Source organism: Strigops habroptila, chromosome 3 (assembly GCF_004027225.2).
Source record: "Strigops habroptila isolate Jane chromosome 3, bStrHab1.2.pri, whole genome shotgun sequence".
NCBI classification, from domain to species: domain Eukaryota; kingdom Metazoa; phylum Chordata; class Aves; order Psittaciformes; family Psittacidae; genus Strigops; species Strigops habroptila.
The window spans coordinates 54,959,115-54,972,827 of NC_044279.2; the positions used below are offsets into that span (position 1 = coordinate 54,959,115).

Consider the following 13,713-nt stretch of genomic DNA (forward strand, 5'->3'; position numbering starts at 1 on the left):
AAAAAGCATACATTGCTGTAAAAATAAATAATGGTTTGATTAAACTGACTCCCCTGTCCACTCCACTAAAAAACAAATAAGATTTAGAGAGATTTTGCAAAAGCAGTCAGATTTAATTGTTAAAATTCCAAAATCCTGTAAGAAAATATGTTTGTACTTATAATAAATATGAATTCAACTATTTTCCAAGCCAAGTATAGTGCTCTCTTCTTTCCCCTTGCAACAAATATGCCACATGCAAGAGAAACAGAACCCAGAACTCCAATCTCAGCAGGTAAGCTAAAGCAAGGTAAAGAGAAAAACATTATAATCTATTTTCTAGAACAAGACGGACATCCTAGGCCACGTATCCTATTCTCCTGTAGGACATTATCTTCTCTAATATTTTTATAACACTCACACATAAAACATTAGAAGTATAAGGATACAAAAATCACAACTGAAATGCAACCCTTTCTTCAGGTTTAAAAACCATAACGCCCGTTCAGAAGACTACAGTATTGAGGGGCATGAATAGAAAATTAAGACGTTAAAGAACTACTGAAAAGCAAGTGAGAAAACCACAAGGTTTTCAGGATGTACGGGTTTGTAATAGGTAGCCAAAACTCCCTATGCCACCTGATTGTAGAGGTTGACAGTCAATATAAGGCATCAGCAGATTGATAAGAACTTTTTTTTTTTTGGACTGTGCCAAGTGTTCCTTTCAAACATGGGAAAGCAAAGGGAGCGTGCTGGCTGTGCAGTTCTACAAACCTCTGATAAGGGCTGCGCATACTCTCATCCTTCTGAAGCACTACATCACACTAAAAATCAAGAAAGTTGCCACTAAAAGTAACTAAGAGCCAATGGCTGCTTGATAGCTCATGCCAAATAACAAAGGTTATGATACTGGTTTAGCTTTGGGTAGACTTGTGACCACATCACATGAACCACAACTGCCATCAGTTTCAGCATGAGACCAGGTAGCCTCAGTCTTAAGTCAGTGATTGAGAATTCATAAAGGAAACACTTTTTATAGCATATCAGTTTTGCTACCTGCAAAGACAACACAAATTTCACTCCTGTAGTCACTGTTAGATGCCAATAAGAAAATCTCTGTGTGTTCTATAATACAAGTACAGTTTGATTAAAACTTTCATTCCCAACAAAAACTTATGCAATGTTTTTATTTGTGCAGTACTACTAACATCCAAAGCCACCAAAGTGCTAAACATCATTATTCTGGATAATCCTGTCTGACGAACCCTGTACTCATGCTTTTTCCAACAGAGAGCTTAGGAACAGCTACCCGTGTCAGTGAGGCTGTGCTGATCTTAATTTGAATATAAGGCAATGCCTTTCAGCACTCTTTTCCATTACTTTTGGAATGCTATCTTTTTCACTTGCTTTTCAGAAAGCAAGTGGACAGCCCCGTAGGGATAATCAAGAACAGGTTTTTCTCATCAAACCACAAAAGCAAATACAGGGGGAGCTCCCATTGACCCACTCCTCTCTCCAACGATATAGGACTCCGCTCTGACCAACCTGCTGGCAAAAGCACAACTTGCCTAAGCCAAGCCAACAGAGATAACCTGCAAGCACGTATTTTGCCTAGCGCCCAAGTTAATTCCTCAAACCAGCTAAGGACAATTCAAACGTCCTGCACTTCAGAGACATGACAGTTCCAAAACAGCACCTTATATGACAGGACGTTGTCTTCTCCACCCCCCGGCACCCTGAAGTCTCCCCACCAAGTTCCCGAGATCGCCCTTTACCTACAAACGCCAGCCTGCACCAGGGCCGGCTCCCGCTCGTCCTTTGGCCTCTGTGAGCCCGGGCTGCCGCCCACCGCGGTCCCCGCACGGCGGGCAGCTGGCGCGGAGCCCGAGTGCGGCAGCGGCAGCGGCTAAAGCATCTCCCCAGGCCAAGCTAACTCCTGCTCCTCGCCTTTGCCACCGCCGGGCTTTCGCAGAGCGCTTCGAAACGCGGCGGCGAGCTAACTAAATAAACGATAAAGCAAAACCAAAAAAAAAAAGGGAGGGGGAGGAGAAGAAAGGAGAGGTCATCGCCAAAACCGCCACCGTGATACCGAGGCGGGAGGTCACCCAGCCGCGCTCCCACCGCCTCCCCGAGGCCCCCTCGGCCGCCGGAGCCTCAGCCGGGGCACGGGCAGCCCCTGCACCGCAGGGGGCGGCGGGGGGAGGGCGGGTGCCGCTAAGGCAATACCGTGCGTTACAGCACACGCGCGCCCAACGCCTGCCCAACCGCGCCAGCACCTCCTCGCCGCCAGCCTCAGGCCCCGGAGCTGTCAGCGCGGCGGGCGGGGGTCGGTAACGCGGGAAGGGGGGGGGTGTGCACAGGTACCCCGGTCCGGCGGCTGGCTGCCTGGCTGGCTGGCAGACTGACTGCCGGCAGCGGAGTGACAGGTACCGGAAGTGAGGTCGTGGCACACACCTCCCGCCATGGCCGCGCGCGATTGGCTGGGCGGGGAGGCAGTGGGGGCACGCGCGCTCCTCGCCCTCATCGCCCCCCCCCCCCCCCGCCCCGCGCTATCCCCCTCAGCCTTCCCGCCCCCGCGGTACCCGCGGTCCCTCCGCGCCTATCACCGGGGAGCTGCCGCGGCCTGCGAGCGGAGCCCGGGGCCGGCGGAGAGAGGGGAGGGGGGTGTGAGACTGAGGCGCCGAGACTGGCTGTCAAGGGCGAAGGGGCGGAGGGGCGGGCAAAGCCTGCGCTCGCCTCCCCTGACGCGGCCGCCGGCCCCGGGACGAGCTGAGGAGGGTGCCCAGGCCCTGAGGGGACGGGGTGCGGAGGAGCCGATGGCTTCTCGAGTGCGGCTGGCCAGCAACAGCTTTATCGTGTCCGTCAAGTGGCCGCGGGTCACGCCGACAAAGCCAAGCCCGAAATCCTGGCTGAAATCCAGCAACCCCCTGAACAAAGCTTTGTAACGGACTGCGCCTTCCTGAGGCTCTGAAGTGCTGGAAAGATAACCAGAAGCATGAATACAGTGGTTTTACAAGAGGGTCAGTTTCCCCAGCCCCCGCTCTTTGACTATTTCATCTATATTACATCTCTTGATGACTCTCATGATTGTGTCATCACAAAAAATACCCATAGATGTGTTTCCTTTTTAATCACATAATTGCATTTTCACTTTCATTTTCTTACTCCATTTAATAGAATCATGGAATCAGTTGTGTTGGAAAAGACCTTTAAGATCATCAAGTCCAACTGTTACCCCAGCACTGCCAAGGCCATCACTAACCCATGTCACTGAGGGCCTCATCTACACGGTTTGTGAACACTTCCAGCGATGGTGACTCCACCACTGCCCTGGGCAGCCTGTTCCAATGCCTGAGCACCCTCTCGGTGAAGAAATTGTTCCTAATATCCAATCTAAACCACCCCTGGTGCAGCTTGAGGCTGTTGCCTCTTGTCCTGTCACTTGTTACTTGGGAGAAGAGACCAACCTCCACCTCAGTACAACCTCCTTTCAGGTAGTTGCAGTGAGCGATAAGGTCCCCCCTGAGCCTTCTCCTCTCCAGACTAAACAACCCCAGTTTCCTCAGCCGTTCCTCGTAACACTTGTGCTCCAGACCCTTCACCAGCTCCGTTGCTGTTCTCTGGACCCGCTCCAGCACCTCAATGCCTCTCTTGCAATGAGGGGTGCAGAACTGAACACAGTGTTCAAGGTGCGGCCTCACCAGTGCTGAGCACAGGGGGATGGTCACTGCCCTGGCCCTGCTGGCCACACAGGCCAGGATGCCGTTGGCTTCTTGGCTGCCTGGGCACAAGCTGGCTCATGTTCAGTGGTTGTCAATCAGCACCCCCAGGTCCTTTTCAGCCAAGCAGCTTTCCAGTAACCGCATTTTCACTTTCATGTTCTCACTCCATTTAGATGGAAAAAGAAAAAAAAAAAAGGCACTTTGGCACTTTATTACTGACCTGAGCAATCAATACCATGAGTACCAGGAGGATAAAACATGACTCAGTTCAGATGTTTCCAATGGGAAGTTATTTCAGAGGTACCAAGCACACGTGCAGCTTCTGGTTGTTTTTACTTGATGGAAACATAGTTTGTGGCAGTTCAGAAAGTAGAAATGCATGCCCGGAAGGGAAGGAAGGAGAACACTGTCCGGGAGGCTCAGCCTCTGCTGCAGTGAGCACCATATTTAATTCCATAACTTTCTCATAAATTTGGTTTAAGAACATGGACCTGGACACCAGAGCACTCAGTACTGGAGCAACAGCAACAGTAGAGGCTGAAAAACCACCAGAAAGCACGTCTCAATACCAAGCAATGAAAGGCAGTATTAACCATGTGAAACGGAAGCTGCAAAAGTCCTCACATTTATTTAAAGACTATTTTCAGTCTATTTCAAGATGGTTCTGGTTACAGCCCAACTTCTCAACCACTGCTGCTGCTCCAAGGTCTGTCCCAAGCTGGGCCAACACCCAATGCTGCAGGTATCAGTTGATTTAGTAAGTTAATTCCCAATTTTAACACCTACATATTTCCCTACTGAAACAGAGCTCAGTTGATAAGGATCAGGGACTATATACATAAAAGACGTTATCTGAGCAGATGAGTTTTTTCTTTTCCCTTCCTTCCTGCCTTCCTGCCTGCCCTCCTGCCTGCCTTCCTGCCTGCCTTCCTTCCTGCCTTCCTTCCCCCCTTTCCTCCCTTTCCTCCCTCCCTTTCCTCTCTCCTTTTCCTCACTCCCTTCCTTCCCTCCCTCCCTTTCCTCCCACCAACCCCCCCAAATATATATATGAATATATATTGGTTTTCTTTGGGTATATAATCAGCTCTTAAAAGTGCTTCCCCTCCTCTTTTGGCAAGGAAACTGTGGAGAGTGAGGACATTTCTGTTTGAGTTTCCATATTGAACTTTCAGCCTGGATTTAGGAGGTCTAATTTGCGTGCGTACTTGTGTTGCTGGTCCCTGAGGTGACATTGTACAAGCGCTGCAGTACAGTTCTCAAAAGTAAGATCTTGGTATGGTTGCAAGCTTTTTTACCTTGGGAATATACACATTTTGAGAGATTCACCACACCAGGACTTGGCAGCTGGTAGTGAGAGGCAGACCAGGCTGTCTAGACTTTATCCTAGCTGTTGAATGCAGCTAGCTTTTCTGAGGGGCAAATGTTTCATACATCTTGTCTTGGCTCAGAAGCTAACGCTGTCCCAAAGGCAGTGAAATAGCAAACTATTTATTGGAATTTAAAATGAGTTGTGGGCTGTTTCCTGTTCATGAGCTGTGGGCTCCCTGTCCCACACTCCCTGATAACCAAACTCATAGCAACCTCCGCCTACAGCGTGGTCAGCAGAGGACCATGTTATCCCAGACATGGGGAAGAGCTCTGTCATGGTTTAATCCCTGTTTTGGAAGTGTTTTCTTCTAAAGAAGTTGCATACATTTTTGCCCATAAAAATGGCTGGTGTCACAGAATGCATCTGTAGTGAAGGAGGAGAATGTATTCTGCATTTAAAATATTCACCCAGGAGACTGTACCAATTCCTTTTGTACCGAAAGTGCCTTTTAAGTATATATTACTGACTGAATTGTAGAAATTTGTATCACAGTTTAAATCTTAATAACATACTAAATATCATAAGCATCCATTAGCTATTTAAATGTGCAAGCTTTTAGAAATCAGAAATTAGATTATTTACTAGGCTTTTAGCTGGAATAATCTTTAACTGGTGTTATATCCCTTCCATATGCAATAACCATATTACTATTGCCTAACAGCTCAACAGTTAAGAAACAAGGAGCCAGACTTGTGCAGTCGTTGATTTTCCATCTTTCCAGTAGCCAGCTGGCTTTGTCAGAGGTCTCTACGGTCATGCACAGCATTTCATCACAAAATGTTTTCATTTGCAAGCAAGAACCCCTTTCAATTTATTTATAGGCCAGATACGGAGTCTCTCGTAACAATTCTGTTGAAGCAGATGAGCAGATCCAAGTCAGCACAGGCTCATTCAGAAGTCTGGGAAACAGACTATACCAGCAAAAGTTTGGCAGTGCCTTTGCCACCTCCTTCAACCACGGGTAAAATGCAGGAAGTGGGCTGACCCCCATGCTCAAATATTTGCTGTGGTTTCTCTTGCTGATCTGATGATAGAGATCTTAACAGACGACATGCCTCCTTTTTGCTGGGTCATCATGAAAGACTTTCCTGACAAAGTCAATATAATAAGTAAAATAGAGCTTTCCCATTCGGGAACTGCAGTGACTAAGCATCGTAGCCAGCATTTTGTAAGCTGAAACAGCATATGTATGATTCTGTTTCTCTTTGTGTGACTATTGAAGTTTTACTGAACTAACATGCACTAAATGCACTAAAATTATTTTAATATTATTGAATTATTCTTCTTGAAAGAATAGAAGTGGCTGGATCATCACAAGACAACAAGTTTTATAAGCAGAGGTGTAGAAAACTATTTGAGTATAATTTAAGACTTTTTTGCATACAATTTTGTGCATGCTGAATCCTGCTCATTTGTGCCTGGTCAAAGTAAGTTGAAGCCAAAAGTCCTGTGTGATAATGAACAGATGATTACATCTCATTTATAGAAGTTAATATGTGGGTTACATGCATATACAGTATGCAAATTATTGTTAAAAGAGCTCACCAAATCAACCCCCTTAAAATAAAAGCAACAATCAAGCAAACTGGTGAAACAGAGGAGACCTGTAAGGTTTATCCATCCTGACCTTTCGTTACGAAGCTCTGTCCCAGCACATTGGTCTTGTTATGGAAATGTCTGCGCTGCTTTGCTTTGTTGTTGGCATTAGGGCAGGTTGGTTTGGAGGGTTGGTTGTTTTCAGACGCACATCTCTCCTCTATTAGAACAAAGCTCTAAGACTGAAGGTGATAAATGAAAACGTTTTAAGATAAGTCATACGATGCTCATCTGTCTCATTTTAGTATGACAGGTTTTGGATGGAACCAGGATGCAAGTTACAGGTTTACACAAGTCTAATGTTCCACAAAACTATTTAGATATTGTATATATACATATATATTTAAATCTAAGCTGACTTTTTATTTCCCAACAAAATAAACCATGAAAGTTGTTACTTATATTTCTTTTTCATTAGACATGTTTACCATGCCATCCCATCAATGTAAGGTATGGGTTGCCATTCATATAATTTCTATACATATCTGAAAGTTACTTTGCTCATTACTCTTTACTTACTAGTGAACTAATTCATTATTTGTCAGTGTCAGGATCAAACATTTCAGAGGTACATCTCTTCCTGTGACAAAAAGACTAAGCACAGTTGCATGCAAAATGATGGTGCTTTAAACTTATTAATTAACCCTTAACCCAAAATGTTTAGACTTTCTCTAATAAACAAAGCTTTTTATGGTGGTGCTGCCATTATCGCTGTGGGTAGCTATATAATTGGCAGCAATGTTGAGAATTATTGAATTAACATATTTTTTTTAACATGACAGTTCTTTCTCCCTCTGTCGTTATTACGGTCAGCCTGTTTCATGTCTCCATTTTAATAAGAAAGTTCTTTAAAGAGGAACTGTTAGCAGCGAGCATTGTGTTTTCCAATCATGCAGGATGCACACAGTAAGGGTGAATGGGAAGAGAGCAGGGAAACAGTACAGCCCAAAGCTTTTTCTAAAGGAGAGCCCACACCTGAGCCTTCTGCAGGATGTGGAGGAATCACAGAGGAGACTACCAACTTGAAAAGTTTATGGGTATAAATAATTACTCTTAAAACTCAACTGTGCTTTTGTTTCCCAAATCTCCCCCTACCTTCTCATCTGAATTGTTTCTTCCTCCAGCGTAAGATTCCTTTTCTACACGTTTCTTTTTGTATGGGACAGCGTATTACCAGATTCAGGAAGATTTAGCAGATTTATTTATGGTTTGGGTTTGTTTTGTTTGTTTGTTTGTTTGTTTTGTCTCTGAGAACTGCTAAAATCCCAGTCAGACTTAGTATAATAAAATTACACAATTTTAGAAAAGAAATCACTGCTCCGTATCTTGAACTAGGGAGATTTGTTATTCTGTTACTGGGTTTTTTGCCCCTTCTTTTCTTTGATGCACATGACGTGTGACTGAAGGGATAACAGCCTCCTCCTATATGGCAGGTTTTTTCCTATTATTCTTGGAAATAGGTGTAATCTTAGTTTAATTAATTCTTAATTTAATTGCTTAATGAATTTTAATTTATTGATCCCTGTTTCTCCGGTCCTTTGAACTGAATGCCATTTGAATGTTTCCTTTTTCAAAGACAGAGGTTTTTTGTTACCCAGGTTCTCACTTCTGCTTTTGCTCTGTTGACTCAGTAAAGCCTTTGTTGCCCTTTTTTCTCCAGTCTCAGTTTCACATTCAGTTTTTGATCTGACTCACTGAGAATCTGTTCTTGGATGACATCTTTAAAATCTCTCCCTGCCATCACCACCGTAACTGTGATTCATATCTTATTAGCTGACTATTGCAATATCTCTTTTGGCCTTCATTCTTCCCCCTCTCCAGCTAAAGCTATCATCTTCTACTGTCCCTCTCAAGTCTCTTTACAACCCCGTACCCCTTTCTGACCTCTGCTTCCAATTCCCAACCCTTCTTTCCTGTAACAACCTGTGCTCTATGTACTACTCTTTAGCAGTCATGCAGAAAATATACCCTTTCCCCAAAGAGCCTGTATGTTAGCACTACATATTAGAACACAGAAGCAAGAAAGAATGTACGGTGGATCATGTTTCTTAATACAGTTATTAGCAACTTCTGCTTGGTTTTGTTTTAAATATGTTCTCCTATATACCTCTGCAGTACATATGTATTCCCTTGCATGCCTAGACCAGCTTACACTGTAACTGATAAATTCTTCCAGCATACTTCAATCAATACTTATTTATTCTTGTTTGGCTTTAGTTGTAGCCTTAATCTTAGCTTCAGTAGTTTCTGCACCTCGGCTCATGTTTTATGCAGATTTCCAGAAGGAATTACCATGTAAATGTCAGCTTGCCATGTTCTTATCTCTTTGTAAATAATTCAGTCCAAGTGCAGAAATTAAAGCTGAAGTTGGAACTTATGTTTGCCTCCATACTGAGCATGTACACTTAAGACCAAGTTCTTCATGCACCAAAGGCGTAAGCATGTTTATTTAGCAAGCAGATGCAGTGATTTTTAAGAGTTGTGTTTTTGCCAGAGCACCCAAGGAGAGTCAGTGTGAATCATGTGCATGTATATTTGTTTTGGTGCAAAGTCCTGTGGCTTTCGAAGGTGTGTTTAAAGCTAAGCTGTTCAGGTTTTTTTTTAGTTGGTTTGTTTTCTTTTTAACTGAGGCAATTAAAGGGAAAGTACAGGTTGCATGCTGCTTTCAGAGTGGTAGCACGTGGCGAGCAGGTAGCATACGCACCAGGCGGCACTGGTACTTTGTATCTGCTCCAGTGCATTTTCCACAGCTCATCTAATGACAGTTTTGCTGCCCTCCAAGATCCTTAAGGCAAGCAGTTTCTTTTCCTGTTTGCTTGTACTACTGCAAATGCAGGTTTAGAAAGCCCCAAGATTCCCCCCCCCCCCGCCCCGGAGAAAGGACAAGTATATGTCTTCTACTATCAAGTAAAAATTTTGAGTTTGTGTTCTAGGGTGTGTAAATCTGAGACTTACTCAAAGCAATTAGCTGAGTAACTATTCAACTTAAATTGTTTTCCTACCCTGTTTCCAGGCCATGACTAACACTGTGTTACACCCAGTCTTTTCCAGCATTCACAACTGATACACTGAGCTAGAACTGCCTTGTATTGAGACCAATCATAGATTTAATTTCTGGGCTCTTTGCTCAATCATTGCATATTTACAAGTCAGGTTTTTAAGCAAAAGTAACACACGTATAGTTACACTGATGCTTTTCAGGTACCAGTTTTTCCCGCACACTTTGACTATCCATGTTCTTGTTCAAGAATTTCTCCCTATTCTTTACACTGGCCAGCTTTACTGTGTGAATAACTGCTCACAACCAAGTCCTAGGTAGATTTGTTTAAAACAAGACTGTACTTCTAAACCTGTTTGAAGTGTTAAAATAATTTGCAAACAAGACATTAAATAACAGAGCTGAGAGAGATGAGATGAGATTTGAAAACACATGCAGATTTACTGTGCTATAAGACATACTAACAAGCTCCTTACTTGCTAGAAATTGAGTCAAGGCTCATCTCAGGCCAGCAGCAGAAAGGCCCCTGTTTTCTGACCCTGTGGCCTCAGAAACATCCTAACACCCAGTTCCACCTTTTTTGTCCTCATGCAGTGCTGTGCCACTCCTCAGTTTTCCCAAATCCAGCTCTTTGCAGGGCTGTGTTGTTAACTAGATCAGGTTCCACTGAAAATAATAAAAAAGAGCAGCAGGAAATAAAAATGATTTCCTGATCTAATTCACGGTACACTCTCCACATCCTGGAGATGTGGTGTGCTGTGATGAAGGAATGCTGGCTGAATTCATTCCATCTGCACTACCTCTGAAATCAGCCTGGCACCAAACCACAGTCAAGGCTGACCAAAGAAACAGAGAAGACAACTGTAGTGGGTGATCAGGTAAGGAAAGAGAGTAAAGGGCTTATTTCGGTTACAAGGCAGCTACAGGGAATCCTGGAAAAGGAGGTGATTTTCAACTGGATCACGAGGAGCAAAGCCAGAAGATGTCTGTAGGACTGGAGTGCGGGCAAGTCCCGGTTGTTTGGACATGAGGAATGTAAGCAGCAGCGGGAGCTGTAGCACTGAAAGCCTTCTGAGCTTGGAAGGGGGAAGGATGTCATTTCAGCAACACGAAAGCATCAACTACTAACACTATATTTATCCAAACCGTAAAGAACAATTTTAAATAAGAAGAGGTTTCAGAGCTGTGTTTAGCTGAAAGAGCTGTGTGGGAGAGGGGTGGATACCTTTGGACTTTGTTAATAATTAAGTGGAGGACTGTGTTTAAGCCTATGGAATGGATAGCATGGCAGTAAAAATACCATGACTCACTGAAGTTGGAGGTTAGCAAACAGACAGCAGTAAACAAAATTGCACATGACAGATCCTTGTGCAGCTAAACCTGTCCTTCTTCAGTGAAACCATGCCTGAAATGATCCATTCAATTCTGGAAATAATTTGATACTGAAACTGCAAGAAATAAGAACACTTTATTGAGGCAGAGCTGGATGCAAATCCAGCATGTTTTTCAAAGCTTTCCTATAATATTTGCAATATTTAGTGTATTTTCCAAACTTTTTTTTTTTTTAAACTCTTAGTAAACCCTGAGCTAATGTCTTGCCGGTTAAAAAAAAATACACAAAGAAACCTTCTTTTCTCAGATCATTTCACCAATTCCAAATGCAGCAAGAGCCAAAATAAAACTCTGGATATATGGTTTAGAAAAGGCAACAGTGAGGACTTCTATAAGCGGTAGGTTTTTGAAGTCTGCTTTTCTGCATGATAGTGTCACCAGATGCTTAGTTTTTAACTGAGTTATTTTAAAGGGCTTCCCCCATAAAAAAAAAAAAAAAAAAAAAAAAAAACAAAAAAAAAAAAAAAAAAAAAAAAACCAAAACCTGAACTTTTGCATATATTAATATAATTCTCTTCCTTTCTTCCTTTTTATCTCCTGTTTATGGCTTAAGGTACACTTGGGTATAGAAACTCAAAGAGATAATTCATAATGTTTGAACATAAAGCAGCAAATAGTCAAAAGCTTGTCTCCTGCCAGCTGCCAGCCTCTCAGGGTTCACATACACTTGTTGTCTGGGTTCCCTGTTTTGACGGCCAAAGCTGGAGACCCCAAAGGTTCCCAAGCCTCTGGGAAATGCCGATGACAGCACAGGCAAACGCACCAGGTGAATTGCCAGTGCTGTTCCAGAAGAAGCTAATTACAAGAATCATAGAATAACTTGGGTTGGAAGCAACCTTCAAAGCTCATCTAGTCCAACCCCCCTGCAATGAGCAGGGACATCTTCAACTACATCAGGCTGCCCAGAACCACATCCAGCCTGGCCTTGAATGTCTCCAGGGATGGCGCATCCACCACCTCTCTGGGCAACCTGTGCCAGTGTTTTACCATCTTCATTGTAAAGAATTTCTTCCTCACGTCCAGGCTGAACCTCCCCTTTTAGTTTAAAATCATCACCCCTTGTCCTGCTGCAACAGGCCCTGCTAAAAAGTCCCTCCCCATGTTTCTTATAGGCCCCTTTTAAGAACTGAAAGACCACAATAAGGTCTCCCCTGAGTCTTCTCTTCCTTAGGCTGAACAAGCTCAACTCTCTCAGCCTTTTCTCATAGCGAGGTGCTCCAGCCCTCTGATCATTTTTGTGGCCCTTCTCTGGACCCTCTCCAACAGCATTGTACAAGAGTGTTTAGTTAGAGATGTATCAAAGTTTTGCATCCATTCTGAGTCGTGTTACCTGATTCCAGTTGCTTTGATTACCTAATTCATCCATGTGTAACTCTGCAAATATTTGCTAAAGAACACAAAATATTTGCTGTTTATCCTAGGGTTCAGCATTACAAATGTTTGTTTAATGTCCAGGCTGAGATTTTCAAATGTATCTGACAGCTCAGTATACCCTCAATTTATTTCTATTCAATCTGGAAAGAAAAAGAAGCTTGTCTGTATACCTACCCTCTATGTCTCATCTTGAAATGTTTACATTCTGGGAGTTTACCTGTTGAAGCTATGTAAAAGATAAAGTGCCCTGTCACTCTCCTGCCAGGTTTGTCATCACACACACAGAGACACAAAAAGCCTTTAATGCAGCATACATAGCGCAAACTACCTGTGCCACTGAAAAATAGGGTGAAGGCAAGGCACTGTTATGTTATTACAAGGTAAATGGGACTAGATTAACCAAGGGTGTGAGTGTGCTGACATCACCTAATTACTTGGTGGTAGAATTACAAGCGCTGTCTCTCCACTTCAGATTTTACAGTTAGATTAACAATTACATATTACTGTGCTCTAAGACAAGCACTTTGGTGTCAGTAAAAACAAACACGAGCCTTCTTTTTTGACCCAGGAAAGCTCTAATTACAACACAAAGTGAAAATGTGTCTTTTTTTCTTACTAAGGGTAATGCTGTAGGGTAATTTTAGGACTGGAAACTGAGTCAGGAAAAAATACTCAAATGGAGCTGTCACAGGCTACAGAACTATATTTTGTGGTGTTCTGGCAGGAGAGCAGTCCTTTTGGACTGAGGGTTGATGCAGCTGCTCAGCATTGCTGAAAACAGAAGATCCCATTCCCTTCTCCTACAACTTCCTTGGGGCATGGGCCTCACGATTTACCTTCTTTGGGCTTTGGTATTTGTCAAGCCCCTTAGTGAGTCAAAATCTGACTCACGAACCTGCCAAGAAGACAGGATAATTTTCTATGGGTTAGTGAGTTGAGCTGACTCAGAAGGGAGCAACTGAACCCCAGAACAGGCACAAGGGCAAGGAGAGGACCTCAGACTAGGGCAGGAGGAAACGAGATCTTCCCCCTTGCAGCTGCAAGGTATTACATCAGTTCAGTTGTTTGTTAAACCACACCTTGGAAGAAGGTGGTAAAGGCCGCTCTCTTTGGATATTCAGAAGTAGATCAAGGATCGGTTGAAATCGCTACCAGGGCATTTGGTTTTCCATAGTGCCAATATAGTTTTATTCCTCTTTTCTTCATCCCTGTACTGGAATCAAAATGTACTTAATCCAAACTCAATTAATCTCTGATTAAAAATAAAATATTAAAACAATGCT

General features: G+C 43.5%; 1 protein-coding gene across 21 annotated transcripts in view; it reads right to left on the reverse strand.

The window, feature by feature from the left end:
* The window catches only part of PPARA (peroxisome proliferator activated receptor alpha), a 207,920-nt gene that overhangs the window by 40,286 nt on the left and 153,921 nt on the right, over positions 1 to 13,713 (reverse strand). For 10 of the 21 annotated variants that reach the window (XM_030480535.1, XM_030480517.1, XM_030480523.1 and 7 more), the window contains one exon: positions 6,698 to 6,848. The exons of 1 other annotated variant lie outside the window; for it this stretch is intronic. The gene's annotated coding sequence lies outside the window, so the exon portion shown is untranslated. 10 more of the 21 variants (XM_030480531.1, XM_030480530.1, XM_030480529.1 and 7 more) reach the window with 8 other exon arrangements.